The sequence below is a fragment of the Papio anubis genome, chromosome 19, assembly GCF_008728515.1.
Source record: "Papio anubis isolate 15944 chromosome 19, Panubis1.0, whole genome shotgun sequence".
Taxonomy (NCBI): domain Eukaryota; kingdom Metazoa; phylum Chordata; class Mammalia; order Primates; family Cercopithecidae; genus Papio; species Papio anubis.
In genome coordinates, this window is record NC_044994.1 from 64,019,070 (window position 1) to 64,031,897 (window position 12,828).

At 33.6% G+C, this 12,828-nt stretch overlaps 1 long non-coding RNA gene across 1 annotated transcript in view; it reads left to right on the forward strand.

Annotated features, from left to right (window-relative positions):
• The window catches only part of LOC103879825, a 61,181-nt gene extending 51,056 nt beyond the window's left edge, over positions 1-10,125 (forward strand). The window contains exons 5-6 of the long non-coding RNA XR_001897471.1: positions 7,952-8,060; positions 9,545-10,125. This is a non-coding gene — a long non-coding RNA (uncharacterized LOC103879825). The remainder of the gene's footprint in view (positions 1-7,951; positions 8,061-9,544) is intronic.
• The last annotated feature ends 2,703 nt before the right edge of the window (positions 10,126-12,828 follow it).

A 12,828-nucleotide genomic window follows, 5' to 3' on the forward strand; every position in this document is an offset into this window, starting at 1 on the left:
GCATTTAAAAGATTAAGAAAATCTATAAAAATATGTCATCATTTTGGAAGAATTGCTAAGTAACCAGAGTTATTCTCAAATAAAGTACATGCACTCAATATACATTTTCTGCAGCTTAGTTGTATATTTTAGGGATTATTAAATTTTGATCAGAGGTGAATAAAAACATATTATAGAAATATATATCTTCCCAAAAGAATTGAAAGCAGGAACTTGAACAGATATTTTTTACACTCATGTTCATAGCAGTATTATCCACAATAGCCAAAAGGCAGGAGCAAACCAAATGTTCATCGGCATATGAATGGATATACTATAAATATATGTACATGAATATTATGAATACAAGAATAGTATTTAGCCCTAAAAAGGGAGGGAATTCTGACACTTCCTACATGAATGAACCTTGAGGACAATATGCTAAGTGAAATAAGCTGGTAACAAAAGAAAAATGCTCATGATTCCATTTATATGAGGAAATGAGATGAGTCAAATTCATAGAGACAGACAATAAAATACCAGATGCCAGTGCCTGGGAATATGGTGGAATTGAGAGTTGTTGAATAGGTACAGGGTTTCAGTTTTGCAAGATAAAGAAAGTTCTAGAGGTAGACAGCGGTGATGGTTGTACAGCAAAGTGAATATACTTCATGCCACTGAATTGTACATTTAAAACTAATTAAACCGACAAATTTTAGGTCATGCATTTTTTTTTCACCCATGAAAATGTATATAATCTATCTATATTTACATTTAATAGTTTTATCAGTTTATGTTAGTTTAATATTTGAGTATTGTACTATTAGATATTCTATGTATTTCATGTTATTAGGTTGGCGCAAAAGTAATTCGCATTTTTCGCATTGTTGAAATTTGCGGTTTGATACTGGAATACATTCTTAAACAAATGTGGTTATGTTATATTTCATTTCTCTTTGAGCAATTTTCTTGTTAGAGTTCAAATGGGTCGTGAAGCAGCAGAGACAAATCGCAACATCAACAACACATTTGGCCCAGAAACTGCTAATGTATGTACAGTGCAGTGGTGGTTCTAGAAGTTTTGCAGAGGAGACAAGACCTTGAAGATGAAGAGCATAGTGGCTGGCCATCAGAAGTTGACAATGACCGATTGAGAACAATCATCGAAGCTGATCCTCTCACAAATACATGAGAAGTTGCCGAAGAATTCAATGTTGACCATTCTATGCTTGTTCAGCATTTGAAGGAAATTGGAAAGGTGGAAAAGCTCAATAAGTGGGTTTCTCACGAGCTGAGCAAAATTTTTTAAAAATTGGTCGTTTTAAAAGTGTCGTCTTCTCTTATCTATTCCCAACTTAAAGACTGTATATATAGTTAAGAGGAAAAAATGATCTAAGAACATCAGTGAAGATGTCACAAATGAGCATCATTTATATGTGGTCAATTTATTGAAATCTGAAGTATTCAACATATAATATTAAAAAGGTGTATTTGGAAAAAGCAAAGAATATAGATACTTGCCTCATGACCTATATAAAAATACACCTAGTATGTTAAATAATCCTATGTTTAATATTCGTGTTTAAGAAACAGTATAACATATATGCAATTACTATCACACAATTGGTGGTAAAAATAAAAGGAGAGAAAATATCTAGGAAGCAACGCTATTAAATTCTGGATTTAATTTGGTCCAACATACAGTTTGTATTTATCAACAAACCATGAATATTATTTTATGTTTTTATAGATGGTAAATATACTATGTTTATTTTAGCTCATTGTAATAAGATTTATTTGTGCACTGAAAAATATCTAGCAAATAAATACTTATTTACCAGAACATTCTTTTCTCCTAAAGCAGATTATCTAGTAAGTTCCACTGAAATGTTTAGCTGTCATTTGTCTCATTCTATTTTTTCTCTATCACTTCTTCTTTTTTATTTTTAAGTTTTAAAACGTCACTATGTTTCCCTCCACTCAGAATTTTCTCTTTTCTTACTTTTTTATTCTCTCATGACAGCATTATGTAATTACACTATTGATAATCATAAAGTCAAGGAACAAGAGAAGTTGTTCCACATAGGAACAAAGTGAGCAATATTCTGAGTATTTGTACAATAAACTAAATATTCCTTTAAAGCAATGGAAGGCAGAACTTGTTTTACTCGGTGACAGTGATTACACACACACACACACACACACACTCTTCTCTCTGTCTCGCTCTCTTGGTCTCTCTCTCTCTTTCTGTCAAAGTAACACTGTATAGATATATATTACTTTTTATAGTACGCTAGTGATTTTATCGCAGCTAGTACAGCACCCAAATGACATACACCGGGAATAAACAGCCTCCACAAGCTGCTTAAAGACATCGTTAAGTTTTTCACTTTTTACAATGAAGTTTCAATTTCTCATGTGATTTCTAGGGACACATGTTGACCAAAGTTTTGGAAATGGACCTGAATCTTGGTCTCCATTATCTTTCAGAAGCTATCAAAGGCAGTTTTCCTGGACATGCAATCCCATTGAATTTTCCCACTGCACTGTGGGCTTCCAACGTGACTACATCAGGAAGTGGATATACGTGGTAGATGCCTTTTTAAAGAGAATTTGTATTCAGATGAGATTCACTTAAGCTAAAAATATTTATTTTAAAGCGTACAATTCAGTGGCATGTAGTACATTTGACATGTGCTTGAAAAACAAATCTATCAAGCTCCAAAATACCTTAATAGTCCAAAAATAAAATTATATTTTCATTAAGCAATCTCTCCCCACTTCTCCCTCCTCTCAGTCCCTGGAAACCATTAATGTGCTTTCTTATGGATTTACCTATTATGAATAAATAAAATCACACAATATGTGACCTTTTGGATGTGTGTTCTTTCATTTAGCGTTATGTTTTTGAGGTTCATACACAATGTAGCATGGGTCAGTAATTCACTCCATTTCATAACTGAATAACTTTCTCTTGTATGTTTATAACACAATTTGTTAATTCATTGATCTGTTAGTGGATGTTTGGGCTGTTTCTACCTTTTGACTGTTGTGAATGGTGCTGCTGTGAGCATTCTTATGCAAGTATTTGTTTGAATCCCTGCCTTTTTTTTTTTTTTTGAGATGGAGTCTCCCACTGTCTCCCAGGCTGGAGTGCAGTGGCGCCATCTGGGCTCACTGCAAGCTCCGCCTCCCGGGTTCCCGCCATTCTCCTGCCTCAGCCTCCCGAGCAGCTGGGACCACAGGCGCCGCCACCACACCCGGCTAATTTTTTTTTGCATTTTTAGTAGAGACAGGGTTTCACCGTGTTAGCCAGGACTCCCTGCTTTAAATTCTTTGAGTTGCATAACTAGGAGCAAAATTACTTAGTCATGTGAAAATTGCATGCTTAACTTTTGTGGAGCTAACAAAACCTTTTCCACTGTGGCTGAACCACCAGACATTCCCACCAGCAATGTGGGGTGGGAGGAGTCAGTTTCTGCACATCCTGGCCAACAATTGTTTTTTTCTTTGTTAAAAAGTTGTAACAGTCCTAGTGAGTATAAAATGGTTTCCCATTCTGGCTTTTATTTGAATTTTCCCGATGACTGCTGACGTCGCATAACTTTCATGTGCTTATTTGCCATTTGTATATCTCTCAGAGAAACATTTATTGAAGTATTTTTTTCATTTTATATTGAAAAGTTTATCTTTTTGTTGAGGAGTTATAAGAGTTATTTATATATTTTTGTACTAGATCCTTTTCAAATATGTGATTTGCAAATGTTTTCTATTATTCTATGTTATCTATTCTCTTTCTTAATAATGCCATTTGATGTATACACATTTTAAATTTTGATGAATTAAACATATTCATTTATTTTGTTTCTCATGCTTTTGTGTAATATCCAAAAATTCATCATGAAATCCAAGATTTCAAAAATATACTTCAACGTTTTCATCAAGAGTTTTATAGCTTAACTCTTTTATGTAGGCAGTTGATCCATTTTGATGTGTGTGTGTGTGTGTGTGTGTGTGTGTGTGTGTGTATTGTGAGAGGTAGGGGTTCAATATCATTCTTTTGCATGTGGATATTCAGCAGCCTGTGTCCAAACATTTGTTGAAGACAGTTATTTCCTCACTGAATTGATTTGGGACCTTGTAGAAATAAATTGATTATAGATGTATGATTTATATTTGGACTGCCAATTCTATACTATTGATCTATAAGTCTATCCTCGTACCAGTACAACATTGGTCTGATTAATTTATCTTTGCAATGAGTTTCAAAATCAGGAAGTGTGATTCCTCCAACTTGTTCTTCTTTTTCAATAATATTTTTGTGGTTCAGTGCCCATTGAAGTTCCATATAAATTTGGCAATCAGCATTTCCTTTTCTAACAATAAAAAGACATTAGAAATTTGATAGGGGATTGCATTAAATCTGTAAATCACTTGGAGTACTATTGTCATTTTAACAGTGTTAAGTCATCCAATCAGTAAGTCATCCAATCAGTGAATCCAGGACACAGGATCACAGGATATCCTTCCATTTCTTTGGGTCTTCTTTAATTTATCTTAGAATTTTCTTTTTTTTTTTTTTTTTAGCTTTCAGTGTGCCAGTCTTTAACCTCCTTGGTTGAATGTATTGCTAGGTGTTTTATTCCTTCTAATGCTATTGTAAAAGAACTATTTTCTTAATTTGTTTTCAGATTGTTCATTGCTAGTATTTCAAACAAAATAAATTTTTATGTGTCAATCTGATATTCTGCAACTTTGTTGAATTTGGTTAGCTTTAATTTTTTTTTTTTTTTTTTAGAATTATGCATTTGTTTATTTTTAGACTTATTTGGAGATTATTTGGACAATCGTCCTTTTGGGAACTACAAGACAGGTCAAAACAGACTTCTTCTTGTTTTGAGAGTGAGGTATGTGTTGCTCTCCTGGTACGAGAAAACTGCACTAGGAGCCAGGGCTGCAATTTCCACAGGCCTTGCTGAGCTGGGACATGAGGGATAATAGGCTATAAGCAAAAATGCACCTTCTAACCAAAGTTTAGCAGCTCATTTCTTCATTAAGCATTCCTCTCATGGGTGTCAGTGTTCGATTTGATGCCAGAATTCCAAAAAGTTGACTCTATCTATTTCTGTCAACTTAATGGTTGCTTTAATGGATGAACAAATTATTGGAGCTTCCTACTCTGACATGCCCATGATGTTAGGGCTCATGGCAGGTATCTTTTTAGTGGAAGAATTTTCTGATCTCAGTTTCTGGACTATCTTTATTTCCTCAAAGAGATCAATCCATATATTTCCCTAGAGTAGATTTAAAACAAAAATCTTCATTTCTCTTTTCTACCATGTTATGATGGCACTTCATCCCAATGGTCACAAAGAGATATGATCTTTACAATTAACTCATCTCTAATCAGCTAATCTCACAGTTTCTTAAGCAGATTCTCTTTTCCAGGTTATGATTCACCTTGGCATTTGCTTTAGAATTCTCTGATGACATTTGGATAGGTGCTACTCAGAGGCTTTAACTCCTGGCTGGTGGCAGAAGTTGGGGTTGCGCTTACTGTAACTTCAAACGTATTTTTAATGTTGCAATAAGTTTTCTAAAATAAAGGCTATGTTTAATTATGTTATATCCCAAACAAAACTTTTCCTCAAGTTCTATTCATAATGTATCTCTAAGTCTATGTATATGTGGAAATAATAGATTTAGTAACTTAAAATATACGAAATGATATACATTGAAGGCTACACAGATTTATAAGACTTTATAAACTTTATACATTTAGTATTTGAATTATCAAGCTAATTTATCAGAAATAAATCTTTCATATCTATCATATCAGATTATAAGGAAACATATAGCATTTCTAATGTTTTAAAATTGTGTTCTAGATTCAAATCTCAGCTTAATCTAGATTGATGGAATCTCTCTATTATCAGATCACATCTACATAACGTTAGGCATTTTCACTTAAGTCACTTAACTCATTCTGATTAATGCCTTTCTCCCCCAATCCTATGCGAGGATCCATGTGAGATCCAGGTTCTTGAGCATACGGCCTGTTACCCCTGCTGCCTAGCACAGTGCCTAACACATATATAGGCAAAGAGTTAGAAGGTTGAATGAAGGAAGAAAATTTGTGATCATATTTCTTTTTTTCATTTTTCTTTTAATTTTTTTGAGGCAAGGCCTTGCTCTGTTGCCCAGGTTGGAGTGCAGCCGCATCATCTTGGCTCACTGCAACCTCCACCTCCCGAGTTCAAGTGATTCTCATGCCTCAGCCTCCCAAGTAGCTGGGACTACAGGTGTGCGCCACCATGCCCCACTAATCTTTGTATTTTTAGTAGGGATGGGTTTCACCATATTGGCCAGACTGGTCTCGAACTCCTGACCTTAGGTGATCCACTCTCCTTGGCCTCCCAAAGTACTGGGATTACAGGCATGAGCCACCAGGCCTGGACTTACATGTCTTTACTAATATAGCGGGGAGCAGACATTATTTAGTACTTAGTAATTTCAGCCATCTATCTGCACTGCAGGGCAACACTAAAAGTCCCAGCTCTCAGCATGTTAGGTGTCAAAGAGTTCTAACTCTTTGGGATTGTTTTATTATCAAGAATTAATAGAAGAGAATATGTCAAGTGTAGAAGAACAATTTAGGGTACAGAAGCCACCCATTTACCAATGTTTTTAAAAGTTTTACCATGGATATTTTCAAAGGTACACAAAGTAGAGTGACCTTTTAATGAACTGCGATGAAGTCATCATCCACTTATAAGCTCATCATCCACTTTCAAATATGTGAAAAATTTGCTGATTCCCTGTTTCATTTGTTCGTTTTTGTTTTCTGTTTTTTTTTTTAATTTTGTTTTGTTTTGCTTTTAACTGGAGACTATGAAACAAGATTGAGACATAACAGTATTCTCTGCATCAACTATACATTATGCATTCATAACACATAAGGATATTTTATCAACAAAATGAAAATAGCTTTTGAACACCTAAAAGCTAACAGCAATTCATTGACATAACAAGCAGTTTTTACTCAAATGTTCTTTATTGTCTTAAAGTGATTTCTGCACAGTCGATTTAGTTAAATCAGGATTCGAACAAGATCCTTACTGCTTTGATCAGTATATATCCTAAAAATCTGTAAATCTTCTCTCCCTTTTTATGGTTTTTGTGTTTTTGAAAAATTAGGTCATATGCCTCATGGAATCTCTCACATTTTTTGTTTGGTTTACTGCATTCTAATAGTGCCAATTCAAGACAAATGACATATTCCACTATCTTCTACATTTGCTACAAACTGATAGTTGGATTTTAGAATTACTTTCCTTTCAATATAGCTTATTAAACTGCAATACATCAGAAATCATGAGATGTATCTTGTCCTGGTCTTACTGATGGTATGATTAGTCAATGGATGTGAGAACTGACAGTTTGATGTATGTCAGTCTGATTGATTTAGTAATCACTTAGGACCTTGACTAGATGCACTATTTCACTTGTTATAATGGAGTAATTTTATAATTATAATTTTATCATGTTGTTTTTTCTTCACTTATAACTGGAATTTTTCTACAAGGTCAGCTTTTCCCACCCACTATCTAATAACCCCAAAATAGAGAGTGTAAGTAAAGGACTGAATAAATGTTTGATTCTATTAATATCTTTTTACTTACCAGTTTTTAAAATAGTAAATCTGAGCCCACTACGAAAGTAACAATTAATTATCTTAATACCATTATAAATTGATAGGTTCTTATATATTTTGTGTTTTCTGATAAATTGCAGTTAATATTTTAATTTATTTTATTTTTGTTCAAAATGCGTTATTCTACACCAATAAGAGGTGTAGAATAAGAGGTGCTTCAAGTTATCTTCTGTTTCCTTATTCTGGCACCTATGGTGTTTGACATGTCCCTGATGCAGGCCTGACAATATGTTTTAGACTTACATATTTCTTCACCAGATTTTCAAGAGGCTGCTTTCTTCTTTGTGGTCAATAATATTTAGAAGCAAACACGTTGGTGCCAGGAGCTCCTGAATGCAGCCAGACTCCTACCTCATAGGAATTTCAGGTAAAATGTAGATCTAAAACTAAATGTTTCACATCAAAGATTCAAGAAGATAAATGAGAAGAATATTTTATGACATTAAGGTTGGCAAACATCTTTTAAAGAGGAACAAGAAGGATAGAGCTTAAAGAATGGGATTTATAAAATGGACTACTTTAAAATGCCGAGCCTCTCTTCATCTGAAGACACAATAAAAGGATTGAAATTACAAGGCTTACAATAGGAAAAGATACTCCCTGTTCCATATGACTGTCAAAGGGATTGTATCCAGATTGTATACATAACTCCAATAACTCAATCTGAGTAATAGAGACAAAATATAGAACATGGGTGAAGGGTTTGAAGAGCACATCATAAAAGAATGTATATTATATATATATATTTATATTCATATATATTTATTTTTATATGAGTATAGTCAATAAGCCTGTGATGAGAATAAAAATCATTAATCATCAGAGAAATGCAAATTTTCAAAAAACATGAAAGACAACTATAGATCCAACCAGAATAGCTAACATTAGACTGATAATGCCACATTAGTAAAAATGAGGTGCCACACAATCTTTTATATTCTGCTGGTGTGAGCATATATTGGTACATGGGTTTCAAAAGGGTTTCACATTATCTTACAAGCACATATCCATTGAACTAGAATGCATTCCTGGGAATGCAGCCAACAGAAATATACATGCATAAGAAGACATGTACTAGGATGTTGATACCAGCATTATTCATATGCAGAAACAATCCCGATGTTCACCAATGCCAGGATGGATAGTGTTTTATACTCCTGCAATAGACTAAAATATAGCAATGACGTTCAATCAAGTGTGAATATATACATCAACGTAAATGAAATTCTCAAATGTAATGTTTAAGGAGAAAAATGAAGCACGATAACAGACACTGTATATAGAATAATAAATGCCAAAGTAACATGATGATGGAAGTGAGGATTGGAGGTGGGGGTCATGTTAAAAGGCACACGAGGAACACCTCTGGGAGATGCCTATGTTCTATTTTATGGCTTAGGTGGTTATAATTCTTCTAGATGTGATACTTTATTTTGCCTATTCATTTGCTATTTGTTATGCCCTTAAATTTAAAAAAATACTTTGTCTATAGTTAGTTAAATTTGCATTTTTCTTTGTCACCATTATATTAACAATAAGTAGTAACATTCATTCAGCCGTATCTTAGTTTTGTAGATTGTTTTTATTTTACCATGAAATGTAATATTTTTATATAAACACTAATAAATTGATAAAGAAGTTGAGATAGCATACTTGTTCCCTGTACCCTATTCATTTTGTTGCTTCTTAGTAAACTATTTTTATTTTGTCCGTTACTTAACGCAATTAAATATTTACGTAAATTCATGTTCCCTTGCTTTTCTACAAAGGGATGATATAACGTTCCATTCAACATCTTGGATTTTGTTGTTGTAGTTTGTAATTGTTTTTATTTTTTACTTTGAAATATAGCTTGGAAGATTTGTCCCGGACTGCATATAAAAGACATCATCATTTCTACATTCCACTGGAGGATTCTACTTGAGTAAATGTACCATAATTTATTGAGCTGGCCATTATTAATGAACATTTGTAAATTTGTTTGATATGCCTACAGATTATTTTACCAAATCTGATCAAAAGGAAATACGTGATATCTTGTGGAATTTCCAGAAAATATTAATAACAATGAAAAAGTAATTCATCTGAACATGTAGGACATAGCTAAAATACGTCTCAATAAAATTTTTGGATATAAATATTTATGTCAAATAAAAACAGTTTAAAACAGTTTAAATATTAGGAAAAGCAGAAATGTAACAAAGTATTGAAAGCATAAATTAATCAGTATAAATGCAGTAATCATGAATGACAAAGTCAAAAAATGGTTATATATATTTACTAATATTTATTAGTAAAATTGTCTCTTCTGTATAATCTTTTCTGATTTTTCATGTCAATGGCATGCTAGCTTCAAACAAGTATTTGGAAACATTTCTTTTTACACCTATGTTATGAAAGAGTATAAGTATAATTAAAACCTAATTCATAAATGCTTCTCGTAAAATTATGTGTATCTTTACATAATTCATAAAACTTCCTGGAAATTACATGGATCTTTACATAATTCATAAAACTTCCTGTAACACTATGTGGATGTGATACTTTAATTTGGTTTGCTCTGATTTGCAGACTATTATGAAATTTGCTTTATGGAAATTATTTTTTAAAGCTTTCTCATTCTATTGGGATTCATTTTAAACTGTCATATATTCATACCACAGTGTTATTTCACCTAGGTATTCACATGCGTTTGCATACCCTTGTTCAACGTGCTATCTACTGATTCCCTCTGGGTTTTTTTGTTTTTGTTTGTTTGTTTTTGTTTTTGTTTTGTTATTTCCCCCTTGCCAGTTCTTTGGTGTGTGTATATTTGCAGGATTTTTGCCCCTTTCTCAAAATTTTTTTAAACATTAGGAAATATTTATTTTGTTAATTTTTGGAGTCATTTATTCATAATTAGTTCAAATTAATATTTTCTCTTTTTGTTCATAATATTAAATTACTCAATCATCTAAAAACATAAAAAACATCCCTCAAAAACAAAACAAAGCTAAACAATGGAAGATACTCTTGTGTTCTTTTCTTTAAAGTGACTTTGGACTTGGCGTGGTAGCTCACGCCTGTAATCCAAGCACTTTGGGAGGCGGAGGCGGGCATGATACCTGATACTAAAAAATTAGCCGGGCTTGGTGGTGCATGCCCGTAGTCCCAGCTACTCAGGAGGCTGAGGCAGGAGAATTGCTTGATCCTGGGAGGTGGAGGTTGCAGTGAGCCAAGATAGTGCCACTGCACTCCAGCCTGGGCAACAGAGTGAGACTCTGTATCAAAAATAAATAAACAAATAAAGCAACTTTTTTTTTTTGTCTTCAGTGTTCACATTTTTTGCACTTCAATATCAACTATAATTTTGTTTTCTGTATTAAAATTGACCATTTATTTTTTTTTAGAGTTTTAAGGTATGTCCTTTCAAAAAGACATTCGTGTCTTCCTTAGTTTTATAAATTTTAATATAGTCATTTACTACTTGTTCTATTAATTATTTTTTGCGCTTATTTTACATTGATCATAGCACATCTTCCATATATATGTATATATATGTGCATATATATTATATATATATATTTCTCTTGAGTCCTTTACATATTTTTCTTTACTTCAAAACATTTTGTCTGATTTTTCTCCCTTCAACTCCATTTTCTCTTACTGCAGTATTTATGGTTTGTTCACTCTAGGTTCATCATAAAATACTGATTCTTTAAAAATACCTTATTTTTTTCAGCCCATTTTTTATATCCTTATTTTCTCAGATCATATAATAGTTGAGCTTTCTTCATTCTGATGTATGCTATTTTTTTATAGCTCCTGCCACTATTTCGAATGTTCATCTTTTATTGAAATAGTATCATTTTTAGTATTTTAAGACATCATTTATTAAATTAGACGGGCATAGGGAAATACCCAGAAATCGAAAGAGTATTTGGATTGATATTGGATCTGATACTGTTAGTTGGTGACTTTAAACATCAGTGATGCTCCCCAGTTGTAGTAAACGTTTCTCAAAGTCAAGGGATCAAGAAGTTATTGGCCTAAGTACATCTTCAAGTAAGTCCAATGAGTCTTGAGACCTAATTTATATTTATTTGCCACATTCTCAAGTATAATTAGGACAGATATGCTTAGACGCTGACTAAACACTCCAATTGATTTACAAAATATAGATGACATTTTGGTAAGAAGAGCAAAATTCAACCTCCCCCGATGTAATTTTCCCCAATTTCCAGGGAGAAGACACTACAGTAGAGTCAGTATTACATCTTGAGTGGAATTGCAGAGATTAGTGGAACATTGATTACTTAGAGATTGCAAGCTTGCTAATCCTCCTAGTATCCCTGCTCAAATAGACTGCATAACTGCTACGAAACCCAGACGGTTATTGTAAAATAAGACAGGAGACTACCACATATTTAACTAAGTGGTAGCTCTTATTGCAGACAGCACGTCATGTCAAGTATCTCTACGTTTTAGTATTTGACAATTGATGTGTAGTTACTGATCTGGAAAATGCCTTCTTTCCCATCAAAAGTTCTAAATTGGCTGGGTATGGTGGTTCATGCTTGTAATCCCAGCAGTTTGGGAGGCTGAGGCGGGTGGATAACATGTGGTCAGGAGTTCAAGACGAGCCTAGCCAACATGTTGAAACCCTGTCCTTAATAAAAGTACAAAAATTAGCCCAGCATTGTGGTGCGTGCCTGTAGTCACAGCTACTCCAGAAACTGAGACAAAAGAATCACTTGAACCAGGAAGGTGGAGGTTGCAATGAGCCGAGATCGCACCACTGCACTTCAGCCTGGACGACACAGTGAGACTGTCTCAAAAAGAAAGTTCTAAATTAATTTTCATTTTCTTGGAATGGACAGTCATACCTAGGATACCCAAACACCTGTTTGCCTGGGACTGAGGGTTTCCATGACATAGAACTTTCAGTCCCAACACCAGGAATATCTTGGACAAGCTGAGACAGTTACCCTAGCTGTACTCATTGGTGACCTTGCTCAGTTGTTATTTTAATTCTCATGCTTTCTTTAATAATATATTCTTTAAAAAATACTTGATTATCTTGTCATTCTATAACTATGCACGATAAAGTTGGATACTGTAGGGGCTCTCAGACAAGACCCAGTAAGAAAGTCACA